Genomic DNA, 14,017 nt, shown 5'->3' with positions numbered 1-14,017 from the left:
TCCAAATATTACACTTATATTACAACATAGCCAATTCATGCCAACTAAAATCATATCCATTTTTTTCCAGCTGAGTAGCAACCAGAATTATGACTAACTTCTGCAACTACAGATTACATATTTGAAGCATTTTTGAAGAAAATTTCTAATATTAAAAACTACTTTCAAATATATACAATTATTACTACTATAGTATGTATATGTTCCATAAGACCATTTGTAGTGTTTGACTTTTATTCTTCTCTTCTTTTCCCCTTTAGCTAGTCCCTCAATTGATTTGGGACACTTGCTTCATGGACTAGTACAGAATGTAATTTCTAAGAGATTTAGACATTTTATATTTTGTTCTTGACATTCAAAAAGAAATTAAAGGAAGTACCCAAAGAGCCCCTCATTCTTCCACAAATTTTCCAAGCTCTAAGTTAAGGTATTTAATCTATTACATCTTTCACTATGATAATGATCCCTTTTACTGTTATTATAACATTAGAAGTTCAGGATATTCAGATAATAACCACAGTTTACAATTTAGTGGTTCCCTTTTAATATTTTACATAAAATATAAGTGTGTCTTCCTTGTATACTATCTCTTTCATGTCTGTGGAGAATGCAGATTAGAAGAAAATTATTTTTGACAGAAGACTAGCAGGTAAGACTTGGAAAGGCACGACTACTACCACCCTTCAATTCCTACATCTATGGCTTTTGTGATGAAAGAGGCAGAACTATATATAAATTTAATCATCTCAAACAAATTACCACACAATGTTAGAAGAGACATAATTTCTGCCAATCATGGTAGTTTAAAGGAAATAAGGTTATCATTATTTAGGGTCAGTCACTTTTCCATGGTGTAAAAAGTATAGGAGTAGTTTCCTTTGTGGGCTTCAGATCATTACTTTACTTTTATTTCTATGAAATGAGTTGGAACTCAATACACGTTAACTCACATACAGGATTAGCACTAATAGAAGAAATTGGTGGTACATGAAATAGTCCTCATCTTGGGAGAAATCAAGATGGCCACAGACAGCAAATTTAGATTCCCAGATACTATTTTCCAGTAAGGGTAAATAAATGTTGTTCTAATGCAGTAAAAGACTTGGCATAATGAACACACCATCAGAGGTTAGCTATTTTTGAAAAGAATAGTGCACTCTCAGAAATTCCAAGGTTCTTTTGTTAGCAAATTTTGGCCCTTAGTAATGGCTTTAGATAAAATCACCACTATAATAAGAGAACAAATCATTAAACACAAACATACCCTCAATTCTGAGATCTTTGCATTCACCTACAGAAGAGGCATCATTGTATATAAATTGTTGTCTCATACACAATGTTAGACAAACAGTCCTCATTTGTTTCATCAATATCACTGCATTCTTGGTCTCATTGTGAAGAAATGAATAGATGAGGAAGGAAAATACTAACTGTCCAAATGTATATTTTCTGAATGTTAACATCATTGCTGGTGAGATAATAAGGCTCTGGCACCTCTCTTAAAAGTCTTTTTCCATACACTTCTTATCTAAAGTCCTAAGGCACAAATCCTCCAACAATACTTCCAAATGTTTGATTAAATTTTCAAATGTCTACCAGATAAGGGTAAATGTTTATCTGGATATAGATTTTGCTCTAGGTACAGCCAACTGCAAAATATTCTACTTGAAGTTCTGAATAGAAGGACTTCCTTGCTCTTTTATTTTTTTTTATACTCACTCTTATAGGGCCCTATTGCTCTTGCAATATCCTTAAGGGTCATGTGATCATACCCTGAAGGATTTCCTGGAGCTGAGCTTTTTAAGACTTTTATCCTCTGTAAGTTAGATAAAGACTATTTCTATGATGCCATAGCATAGGTTGAGAAAGGCAGAATGGTAGTGTGACCTGCAATGATTCAATGAAAAAAGGGAGAATGTGTTCACTTAATGTATGCAGAGGCTTGATCCCAGACAATTTACATTTAATGATGAACTTCATGGACTGGTGGATCATATAATATCCAAGTCACACTAATCAGTTCATTGCTCAGGGTTCTTTATATCTGATAATCAGGCATTTATTCTCTAGAGGCTTGTGGTAAAGCAGATACTCTTTATCAAAAAAGAAGTTTGTGCCTAAATTTCAATAAATACAAGTAAAAGTTCTCCTTTGGGTTTTTTCCATTTGGAAATTTTGCTGTGTGTATCAGCATTATTATATGGAAGGGCAGCTCATACTGCAGCCTGGGCTGGCTTCAAGTTCTCAATTGTCCCATAAAATACACAAAGTGAAGTATAACAGAACATTCAAAATAAATTATTAGACAATGAAGGACATGTAGGAAGAAAAATAGATGACTTCAAAGTAAGAGGTTAACTAAATGTTCTGCCTCTTCTTAAATTAAAAGGAGTGATAACTATCTTCAACCTTGGAGCAGATTACAACTTATTCCATATCTTTAGATATGCACTTTGCTATTGAGTTTTTGGTAACCTGAGGTAAAATTTCAGGACTCAATAAATTTTTCTAAGACCAAACTTAAAAAGAGATAAAAGGATCATCCTACCTGGGGAATCTTTGTGATTGAAATATTGAGGTTTGTTCTGGTAAGGAAAGCTGTTTTGGCTTATAAATTTAGTACACAGGAGCTTCAGGGGCTTTCTGCTGGCCAATACATCACAGCTCCATCCAGCACCAGCTATTCCATGGTTTAGAGTACTAGAAGCTTGATTTTATTTTCAATTACCAAACACTTTCGAAGAATACACTACTGAAATGGGGACATGATGAATGGATACAACATTAACCATTTGCTTTGCCTGATGTGAGATAACCTGTTTCAATTCTATATCATTTGATACTGTAAACCCCCAGTATCAGTAGACTGCTGAGTCGATGTCTGAAAATTTTTAAAGTATTCTTTTTCTAATTATAATTATGTGGCTTCATAATTTTTGGCTTTTTATAATAGAGAATAAACTACCCAAAGTATATAGAAAAGCAATTGTAGCTGCCTTTACCTTCTGTTCTTTATTTTCTGGATTTTTGATAGTCTTCAGTCTCATTTTAACCAAGGAGATGGAGTATCCTTGTCTCAATACACAATATAGTATTTACTGTTTCCAAAATTTTTCCTGAGTGCTTTATATACATTGTTTTAGTTTCATAGCAATTTTTTTGAGTATATTCTTATCTCCCTTTTACAATTGAAGACACTGACACTCAAAATCACTTAAGTAGAAGGTGGGGTGAGAATCTGAACTCAGGCTATTTGTGCCACACTGTTGATATATGTCTTCTGGGTATGAAAGCAGCACTGCTCACACTTTCAAAAGTCTGGTGCAATTTTGGTTTGTACACATTCAACAGAATCTTAGGGAACACTTTAAAATTTTATACCATGCTCCCTGAGGCATAACCAAATATCAGCAGTGTTGCCATTCTCTAATGCTGGATTCTCAGACCTGCTTCTTGATTTTATCAAACACCACTCCAGGTGCCAACAGCCCTCAGTGATCATTGCCATTGTATTTAGGGACTCTACTGTAGTTCCAGCCTTCCCCATCAGTGGAGAGCAGACGAGCCCTTCCAGAGTTTCCTTAATCAGCCTCTTTTTCCAGACTTTAACAAGAAGGAAGCCTTGTACAGGAAGCACAGTGTGGGTTCCAGTAGGCAGAGAGGTGATAGATCTACCATATAAGTGCTTTCTCCCCAAGCTACTGAATTTTTTTGCCTGAGTTATGCCAAATGCTGACACTTCACAGTCCTCATGTGAAACATAGCTTAATATAATTGTGTATCACTTTAAACAGGAATGCTGTCAAAATTCTTGAGAACTGTTGGCTATGTTTTATTTTATTTAATGATTAGATCTTTATAATTACACACAGTGGTTGGATTCATCTCAACAAGTTCATACATGCATGGAAATCAATTTCAGTTCATGATCCTCCCTTTTTCCCTCCCACTTTTCCGTCCTGTCCTCCTTCCCCTCTCCCATTCTCTTTTCTCTAAGAGACTAGCATTTGCTCATCCATTAATTTATATATGATTGGTTCTTTATGTTATCCTATCCTTCACTCCTCCTTTCCTTTATTTTACTCTAGTTTCTGCATATCAGAGAAAACATTCAACCTTTGAGTTTCTGAATTTTGCTTATTTCACTTAGCATGATATTCTCCATTCCCATCCATTTACCAGCAAATGCTATAATTTCATTATTTTCTATTGCTGAGTAGAATTCCATTGTGTGATGTGTGTGTCAGTGTGTGTGTGTGTGTGTGTGTATCCCATAATTTTTTTTAATCAATTCACCCATTGATGGGCATCTGGTTTGAATCTATAACTTAGCTACTTTGAATTGTGCTTCTATAAACATTGATGTGGCTCTGTTATTGTAGTGTGCCAATTGTAGATCTTTTGGGAAAACAGCAAGAAGGGGGATAACTTAGTCAAATGGTGGTTCCATCCCTAGTTTTTAGAGGAATCTCCATACTGATTTACAAAGTGTTTGTACTAGTCTGTGGTCCCACCAAAAATGTACAGTGTGCATTTTTTTCTACACAACCTTACCAGCATTTATTGTGGTTCAAATTCTTGATCATTGTCATTCTGAGTGAAGTGAGATAAAATCTTAGTGTATTTTTTATTTGAATTCCCCTGATTTCTAGAGATGTTGAACATTTTTTCCACATATTTGTTGGTCATTTGTGGGTTTTTTTTTTCCTTTGAGAAAATTCTTTTTAGTTCTTTTGCCCATTTATTGACTGAGTTATTAGTTTTTTGGGTGTTAATTTTTTTGAGTTCTTTGTATATTCTTAATATTAATCCCCTATTAGAGGGGTAGCTGGTCAAGATTTTCACCCATTCTGCAGGCTTTCTCTTCACATTCTTAATCATTTCTCTTACTAGGCAGAAGTATTGCTCTTGTTATTCTGGGTCTCATTCTTCCAACTGAATATAAGAGTGTTTTTTTTTTCTAATTCTGTGAAGAACACCATTGGTATTTTGATGTGTATTGCATTGAATTTGTATATTGCTTTTGGTAGTGTGGCCCTTTTGACAATATTAATTCTACCTATCCAAGAACAAGGGATGTTTTTCCATCTCCTAAGGTGTTCTTAAACTTCTTTCCACAGTGTTCTATAATTTTCATTGTGGATCTCTTTTCCCTCCTTGGTTAGATTAATTCCCAGGTATTTCATTTTATTTTTGAGGCTATTGTGAACATGATTGTTTTCCTGATTTTTTCCTCAGCTGAGTCATTGTGGGAGTATAGGAAACCTGTTGATTTATGGGTGTTGCTCTTGTGTCTTTCTACTTTGCTAAACTCATTTATAAGATCTAGAAGTCTTCTGGTGGAGATTTTTGGGGTATTATAGCATCATATTGTTGGCAAACGGACATTATTTGGCTTCTTTTTCCATTTGGGTCCATTCAATATGCTTTTCTTGTCTGATCAATCTGGCTAATATTTTGAGGACTATATTGAATAGGAGTAGTGAGAATATACAGCCTTGTCTTGCTCCTGAGTTTAGAGAAAATGCTTTTAGTTTTTCTCCATATATTATGATGTTGGCTTTGGGTTTGTCATAAATGGTCTTTATGGTTGAGGTAAGTTCCTTTGATCTGTAACTTCTGCAGCATTTTTAACATGAATGGGTGTTGGATTTTATCCAAGGCTTTTTATGAGTATATAGAGATGATCATGTGATTTTTGCCCTCAATTCTGTTTAAGCAATGAATCACATTTATTGATTTGCATATGTTGAACCAACTTTGCATCCCTGAAATTCAACCCACTTGGTCATGCTGCATTATCTTTGATGTATTTTTGAATGCAGAATTTTTGCATCTATATTCTTCAGGGATATTGATTTATAGTTTTCTTTCCTTGGTGTGTCTTTGTCTGCTTTGGGTATCAAAGTTATTCTGGTTTCATCAAAATTATTTGACTGCGTTCCCTTACTTTTAATTACATGGAATGTTGAGAAAGACTGGTACTAGTTCTGTAAAGTTCTGGTGGCACTAAGATGAGAATCCATCATATTCTGTTTTTTATTTTTTGGAAGGCTTTTAATCGTTGTTTCAATTTCATTACTTGGTAATAATCTCTTTAGGTTTTCCATGTCTTATTGATTAATTTGGGTAGGTAATTTGTGTCTATAAATTTGTCAATGCTGTCCAGATTTTCCAGTTTATTTAAGTGTAAATTTTCAAAAATAGGTTTTAAGAATTCTCTGGATTTCAGAAGGGTCTGTGGATATCTCCTTTTTCATCTCTGATCTTTGTGATCTGCATCTTCTCACTAATTCTTTTGTTAGTTTGACCAAGAGTTTGTCAACTTTATTAATCTTTTTATTATCCAACACTTCATTGAAATGATCCTGTGTATTATTTTCTTATTCTCAAATTCAGTGATGTAAACTTTGATCTATAATTATTTCCTGTATTCTAGGGATTTGGGAGTTAGTTTTTTCTTCTTTTTCTAAGGTCTTAAGGTGTAGCATAAGCTTTTCATTTTGGACCTCCAATTTTAAATTTAGGCACTCAGAGCCATAAATTTTCCTCTTAAAACTGCTTTTATACTGTCCCAGGATTTTAATATGTTGTGTCTATGTTCTCATTCTTTTCTAAGAATTTATTGATTTTGATTCTCATTGATTCATTCTTCATTTAAGAGAGTATTTTTCAATCTCCATGTGTTGATATGGTTCCTATTTTTTTTCTGTTCATTCCAGCTTAATTCCATTATGATCTGATAGGATACATAGGATTATATTATTTTTTTGTATTTGCAAAGATTTCCTTTGTGGCCTAGAATATGATCTATTTTAGATAAAGTTCCATGAGCAGCTGAGAAGGTAAATTCAGCCATTTGGGGGTGGAATATTCTGTAGATGTCAGTTAGGTCCTTTTGATTAATATATTGTTTAGATTGGAGATATCTTTATTGATTTTATATTTTGATGAACTGTCTATTGGTGATAGGGTATATTTATTTTCCCCCAGTATTACTGTGTCAGAGTCTATGTGGGATTTAATGTCATGGAGTATTTTCTCCATGTACTTGGTTTCATTGATATTTGGGGCATAAATATTTACTATAACTTCTTGTTGGATTGCTTCCTTTACTAGAATGTAGTGGCTTGCTTTGTCTCTTCTAACTAACTTTTGCTTGAAATCTGCTTTGTCAGATATGAGAATAGTTACTCCTGTTTGTTTCTTTGGATGATATTCCTGGAATATATTTTTGCCATTCTTTCGTCTTCAGCCTTTGAATATCTTTACATATAAAATAAGTCTCTTGTAAACAGCATATAGTTGGGTCTTGTTTTTGATCCATTCTGTAATCTGTGTCTTCTAACTGGGGAGTTGAGACAATTAACATGCAGTGATAGTATGTATAAGTGTTTAATAGTTTTCTGCTATTTTGGAGTTTTGCTGTATTATATCCTATCTTTATTTTCATTTAGTGGATTGTTCTTCTATTGAACTTTCTCTGTTTGTGAGTTTGTAGTTTATTCTTGGATATTCTTTGTAGTGCTAGTTCAGTGCTCATGAATTCTATTAGTTTATCTTGTCATGCAAAGATTTATTTCCCTCTTGAATTTGAAACTTAGTTTTGTTGGGTATTGTAACCTCGGCTGACCATTGTTTTCTTCTAGGGCTTGAAATATCTCATTCCAGGCACCTCTTGATTTTTGGTTCCGAGCTGAGTAATCAGAAAAAAAGTCTTACTGATTTGCCTTTAAGTGTAACCTGAAGTTCCTGTCTCATGACTTTTAATATTCTTTCCTTATTTTTCATGTTAGATACTTTTATTATGGTATGTCTCAGCAAGCTTTTTAATTGACTGGGTCTATTTAGTGTCCTGTAATCCTCCCTCCTACATGTGGATATCTATCTCATTTCTGACATCAGACAAGTTTTCTGTAACTATTTCATTGAAAATGTTCTTTATGTCTTTAGTTTGTGTCTCCATGTTCTCTACTCTTTCAATGATTCTTGGGTTTGTTCTTTTAAAGTCATCTCATAGTCCTTCTACATTTTATAATATTTCCCCATACTGCCTTCTGTGTACTAAAGATCATGTAGCCTGTCTTCAATGCCTATTTTCTGTCTTCAAGGACTAAAGTTCTTTTTTCTGCAAGTCTAATCTGTTCTTGATGCCTTCAAGTGGGTTTTAATTTGTTGACTGTGTCTTTCATTATTAGGAGCTCTAGTTGGATTATTTTCACTATTTCTATTTCTTTATTAAAGTGTTCTTTCTTCTCCCATGATTGCCCTCTTAATTCCTTCCTTAGATCTCTTTTTAGTTCATTGAACATTTTGATGATCAGATGATTATAATCTTTCTCTAGGTTTTTGTATACCTCACTATCAGTGGGACCCTTATTGGGGGGTATTGAATATTTGGCAGAGATTTGTTTGCCTGTTTTCTCATGTGTTCATAGGTCTTATGCATCAATTGAGGTGAAATTCCTCCAATTTTTTTCTTTTTATTTTTCTTTTGTTTTTACACTTGTCCTTTTGTGTGTAATTATCTTATTTGTTGTGTGACTTCTTTCTGTTTTTCATGTATGTATAGATGCCAAGGGTGGGATCTAAGTTTCCTCTTTGATTATTCATCCTTGGGTCTTTGTGGTTGGTTTGGGACTTTTGTATCCCCCACTTCTTTGAGTTGGAGTAATGTCAGGGAATATTTAGTTCAGAAGCAGAGTCTCTAACCTGTGAACTTTTAGTGTCCTTGTAGGTTCCTAGCACCTTACAGAATGTAGGTGAAATAAGCAATAGTAACAATCATTGCAAACAATACAAAATAAACAGTTAAAGTAAATACCCTACTATGACTTCTTCAACATTAATTGCCACTAACAGAGGAGTGGTATATTCAGCAATTTGAACAGTGAAAATACGAATCATGAACTAGCTCTGGCTCTAAAACAAATAAGATATGTCAACTATATATCCATAGCACTAATGATTATATTAGCATTAATAGTGAGGGCAAGAGTTATATAAATCAATTGGTTCTTAATGATAGTTAAAATACAGCTCATTAGGAGGAAAGAAAATGCTAGGAAGTTATAAAAGAGTTTACAATTTTAGGAAGCAAATAGAATATAGAAGAGATGTAGCAAGTGATGTTTAAACAGAAGAAGTGAAAAATTGAAGAAGCAATATATTGGGAAAGAAGGAGGTGAGAACAATATAATTTGTCTGCTAGCAGGAGAATGAAGAAAGAGAAAACAAGAGAAATAGTCAAATGAAAATAATACAAAACTAAACCAAGATATATAATCCCAAAACAACTGAGCCCTCACACGATGATGTTAGGAAAAAAAATAATTACATTTTTAAAATGCTTAAAATAAGAGAAGAGATCATTACATGTATGTTTACATGTACCTGAACCAGCCAGCACAATCAGAATTCACACACACATACACACACACACACGAATAAAATAAAATAATTAAAAAAAATTTAAATCCAAAATCTTAGTGAAGACTGAAGGAACCTAAATCTTCCTGAAGAGTTGGTCCAAACAGTTCACCAGAATGGGTGATAGTTGTCTATGTCTAATAGTCTTTCTTTCAAATTCTTCTTGAGTTATGTACAGATAGAGCAAAGGGTGAGGGTTGTTAACCTCTTTCTATCTTTTTTGGTTTTTGTTTTTGCTCTTTGAGCTACTAGTTGGAGCTATTTGTTATAAGATTCAGCCTCTCACCAGTATGAGGTGAGATGGGTTAGGATATAATGTCAGTTGGTATTTTGTCCATTTGGACCAGTTTGGAGCATTTCTAGGGTTCCACTTCTGTAGAATCTTGTGAGGGTAGTTCCTATTGGTGGTAGAGGAGGTCTAATCAGGCCTCATGCCTAATCAGGCTTAGTTGAGGGTGTTTTTTTTTTTTTTTTTTTTTTTGAAGAGACTAGATTGACTAACCCATAGGACTAGATATCAACTTATCACTTACATGGATCTGGTTTTCAGGAGTTTCTCAAGAAATCCAGTCAGGGGATAGGAGGAGTTGATCCTCCACTCACTGCTGCCCTGGAACACAGCCTCCCTGGTCTTAGTCCCTGAGTGTATTCATACGCACCTGCTCATACTCTTGGCCTGCTTTAGCTGGTCACATGCACCCTTAGACTTAAAGTGAGTCGAGCTCCCTTTTGCTCTTCAGACTTGAATTGCCCCGGATTCAGTCTATTCCACATTCATTTCTCTCCCATTCCATCAGGCATAGCCTGAGTTCCTTAATAGATGCTTGCCAGGATATTGTGGCTGTGTGTATGATTTTTTTTCCTGATATCTTGGGTGTCCAGATACCATAGTGGTTTGCTTACCCTGAGTTGGTTCACACCTCAGCCCTGCACTTACAGTGGAGATACAGAGTACAGTTTTTAAACACCTTAGCACACTTTTCAGCACCAGTGTATAATGCACCCTTTGGATTAGGTAAGGTTAGGCAGCAGTTTTTATTTCAGATTTCTCAGTACCAAGACTCTGTTCTGCCTCCCCTTGTCTATGGTAAATCCATACCTGCAGTTGCCAAGTGGGCTATGATCTTTTCTTTCTTCTTTGTTTCTCCTATCCAAATTTCTGAGTCCCAAAGCTGCTTTGAGTATCCAATATTACATTTTAGTGAAATCCCTCTTTCACCCACTTTTCTAAGAAGCTGTACACCTGCTACACTGCTTTGGTCTTAAGCCAGGGCACAGCTTGAAATGCAGTTTCCTCTACTCTGCCATCTTGGTAAGTCCAAAAAAGTACATGATCTTATCACCTGAAGAAATATCTTTAAAATCCAAACCTATTTCATCTCTTCAAGCTTTTGTCCCTATTCTGATGACTTATACAAGTCCTCCTAGGTACATTTCCACTGCTGCAGATAACATCTTTGCATACTGATGCTGATGTCAGAAATGAATTCCAGCTATAGTTACCACATATGGTCATGATCAGGAAGATGCTCCTAATTAGAAAAAAAAAATAGGGGCAGGGATGAGGTGCAGCAGGGGGAATTAAGTGGTAGGAAAGTGATTAGAAACATCCTGGTATATTATGTAACCCAACCCTGAAGGCTCACTTAACCCTTCCTAGAGTTTGCACTTCAATGAACAAAATTCTGATTTTTTTTTTTATCAACCATGAAAAGTTAATTCCACAGGAGCACAGCCATTGCACTGCCTGGATGGAACACCGCAATACAAGTCTTGAATTTGAGCTGAAATAGTTTCCATTGACATAGTCATAAGGTTTTACCAGCAAGGATACTTTTGGGTGCCAAGGACTCAATTGCATTTAAATGAGCCTCAGTAATGGAACTTCTATCATAATCGAGGAAAATATTTCCAATAAGTCAAGCAACCTGCCCTTTGGATCCCCATCATAACTCTAGTCAAAAGGAATACCTAGATACCCGGCCATTTCCTAGCCAAACCTGAAGCAGAGAAACTGTGTATCTTGCATTTTGTGTTTGGAAAAAAATGGCCTTAAAGTGAAGAAAGGGAGAGGTATAGGTTGGGTAAACAAGCAAGCATAGTTGATGCATCTGTGGTTCTCAATTTTCTGAGGTATATATTATCAGAATATCTTGCTGCAGATAACATAGGGGTCACCATAAACTTGCAGTTCATCTTGCTGTTCTTTCTCATCATAGTTTATCCAAACCACTTTAATAAGTATACTTACTCTGTGGCCCAAAATATTGATTTTTTGAGGATCTCATTTTGAGACAATATTACTGGGTAATAAATTAGTTTATGATTTATTCCCAAGGCTCAAATCATTTATTTCCCATTATTAATCACCCCATGCTTTCCGTTTTGCTTCATCTATCCAACTCCATTTCAAGTCTTAGGTCTGTCCTTAAAAACTTCCTGCCAGGTACCAATATAGTATAAAAAGCAATAAGGAAGAGAAGGCATTGGGATATATTTGGTATAGGAATTTTATTACTAGAGTAAACAAAAATGTTGGTATGTTTCTTTAGCCATGATGTTTTTCTAGATTTAGGTCACATTTTTAATGCATGAGATATGTTCCAGACTATTCAGAGAGAGACCAAGTAGCTTATCTTCTCTTTGTTTATTTAATAGTTATGCATCCTGGGAATGATCATTTTTTACCATTTAATATAAAGCATGTTACTTGGCAAAATTTTACCTTCCCCACCTTATCAAGGATTGACCTTTATAAGATAAGATATCGATGGTCATTCCTGGTCCCATCCTTTGTGGCTGGCCCAGCAGAGTAGTTTTCCTTCAACGTGGAGGGCATAATCTCAGCAGTTTTTTTTTTTTCTTAAAGAAGTACTTATTCGAAGAATATGGTAAATTTCAAGTGTACTTAAGATTTTATTTCTGAATCAATCCAAGGCACTAAAAGCAGCTATTTAGAGAATGGTTGTTTCATGCAGGTCAACAGGCCAAGTGTGCTGGTATTTAATGAACCTAGAGGCAATAATATTGCCATGAACAGTTGGAGAAACAAAATTAGGAAAAAATGACTTCCCCAGTGTCACATAACAGATAAGCCCATTGATAGTCACTGAATGCTTTGACTTTGAATAGCTTGAAAGAAGAGAGTGAAGAGTTAAAGCCATTTATACACAGCCACACTTCAAAACAGGGGTATGTGAAAAAAACGAGTAAACACAAAGAGACAGCAAGGACTTAAACGTTTAGAGTTAATGTTCTTCAATTGTTTTCAAATATTAAGTAAAAAATTGAGTATGTATTAGAACGTTATGTAATTATCTCCATTCTTATAGAATTCAATTTTTGTCCTCTGTTTCTTAAACACATTCTGTGGTTGCTTTTGTTGCAGATGATTTTTAAAATGCTGACTTTCCCATTTGCTATCCCAGAGGGAAACCAACTCCATTGTGGTTATTGCATGTCAGGCATGAGCTCAGATGTTGTACCACTGGGTCACTAAGTTGCATGTCTCTTATTTGAAATATGCACATCTTCACTGATTGAAGAAGTAGATGCAGAAGCCTCTACCTTGTGAGTCTTTCTTAATGCACACAATTAAATATTACATCATTTGCCTGAGAACTTTAAAAAAAATTATCTCTGAAATATCTTCTAATTGTAAGTAATGATTTTCCAAGGTGATATAGGTATTTGTCATTGTTACCACAGTACATGTAATTTTCCCCCTGATTATAACCGTGCTTAAATGGAACATTACAAATTAACTTGGGTAGTGATTTTGATCTACATTCTGATGTTGTATACATGCCTCTCATTTTTAATTTGTATTCAGATATTCACATCAAGAGTCAGGAGTCTAATTGATTGTTCTGAAGACAAAATGCATACCATATCAAAATAATTGGAAATTTGGGATATAGCTATGTATACATAATGCATTTTTGCCTCCTTAAGATTTCTTTTGAACTTGAGGTTGTGCAGTTAAGATGCAAATATTGTAAAATTATTAAATTGACAATTTATTATTATGGACATGCTGAAGTTTATTGGCCTGTGCATTTAAAACAACACAAAAGTCAAATATTAGGGTCTTGATTATTCAATTAATCTAAATTAAACCTTGTTCAAAAATCCACATGTTTTCTTTTAAACAGGCAAATATGAATGACCTGTGTTCAAATTTTGGTTTTGGACTAATATAAAATAAAGCTATGTGCTAGTGTACCTGAAGCTAAAGGTCCTAAAGCCTCTTTTCTAATCTAGAAACTTCCATAATAATTCAGAGTATATTTGTGAGGATTGGATTGTATAACATATGTGAAAGTTCCTACCCAACATAGGCTTTTGGTAAATGTTTCTATGTTTAGTTTCAACAAATTACTATTCTATTTAAATGCTACAAAGGGCAAAGGAAATTAAAATTTGTGACAAAAAAAAAAACCCTTAACCTTTTTTTTCACACTGAACACATAAAACTTGTGGGTTTTGAGTTTAAATGAGGATTTGTGTGACTGTTTTTCCACTCTCTTCTTACTTAATCAAGTGTCCACAACTTTAAGGAGAAGGGTGCACCCTTTCTGCAGTAACT

Source organism: Marmota monax, unplaced genomic scaffold (genome assembly GCF_021218885.2).
Source record: "Marmota monax isolate L192 unplaced genomic scaffold, Marmota_monax_Labrador192_F-V1.1 WCK01_AAM20220418_F8-fsc00247, whole genome shotgun sequence".
NCBI classification, from domain to species: domain Eukaryota; kingdom Metazoa; phylum Chordata; class Mammalia; order Rodentia; family Sciuridae; genus Marmota; species Marmota monax.
The sequence above is the reverse complement of the archived record's forward strand: the minus strand, read 5'-3'. Positions refer to the sequence as shown.